Consider the following 884-nt stretch of genomic DNA (forward strand, 5'->3'; position numbering starts at 1 on the left):
ACCCACATTCCTACAAACTCCTCTTTCATCTTGAAGTAAATTTTAAACGAAAGTTCAAGTTTTTTTTCATTGGAGTACAGGGTTGAAAATATCATTAATTTTTGTCACACAGGGCTCCCTCCCCTTCTCCCTAGTCAAAAATTTCTCATGAAAGCCTAATGAAAGCCTGGATAGCGCGAGGGTGATCATTATCATGTCGTAGAGAAGTTACTTGCATGGGGATGGGGTTATTTATTGATGAAAAAAAGTTAGTAAGATTGTTGTTCGTCTGAAGGGTAGAATTGTAACATGTTTTACTTCTCCATAATATTTTGGGACACGAGTGAAAGAGGGAACAAATGCGGTATTACAAACGCTTTTGGAAAACGAAATTTAAAATACTTTTTTTCGATGAGATTCTCTTGTTAGATGACGAAACTGATAAAGATCCAAATCCAACTAAGAATGAAACATTTTATTCTGAACTCGTAACTCTACATTGCACCCAAAGTGTATCTTTGATTGTAACGTATTACACTGTCCAAAGGATTGGATTTGAATTGTCTACGTGGGCGGTTTTATCGTTGAATTGCGGCCATTTTCTCCGTCATAACGCTTCCCTCGATGCCTGTAAGAAGTATTGAACCTTTCCTCTAATCCTTATAGACCTTCCGCACTAGAACCCATCAATAGATTACCTGCACAAGAGCTACAAGAGCTCTCCTTAATTGATTTGCCAAAACTAACATTGGGTTCGCATCCTATATAAGATATACGTATGCTCTCCCCAGACTTCCTAGGCCGCGTTAACGCGTTGCTTTTTCCTATGCATTGCATATCCACGGCTTAAACCGGTGAAGGTAGGACTATAACAAAAAAGAATCTCAACTTAGATTATCTGAAGT

This window comes from Pocillopora verrucosa, chromosome 11 (assembly GCF_036669915.1).
Source record: "Pocillopora verrucosa isolate sample1 chromosome 11, ASM3666991v2, whole genome shotgun sequence".
Taxonomy (NCBI): domain Eukaryota; kingdom Metazoa; phylum Cnidaria; class Anthozoa; order Scleractinia; family Pocilloporidae; genus Pocillopora; species Pocillopora verrucosa.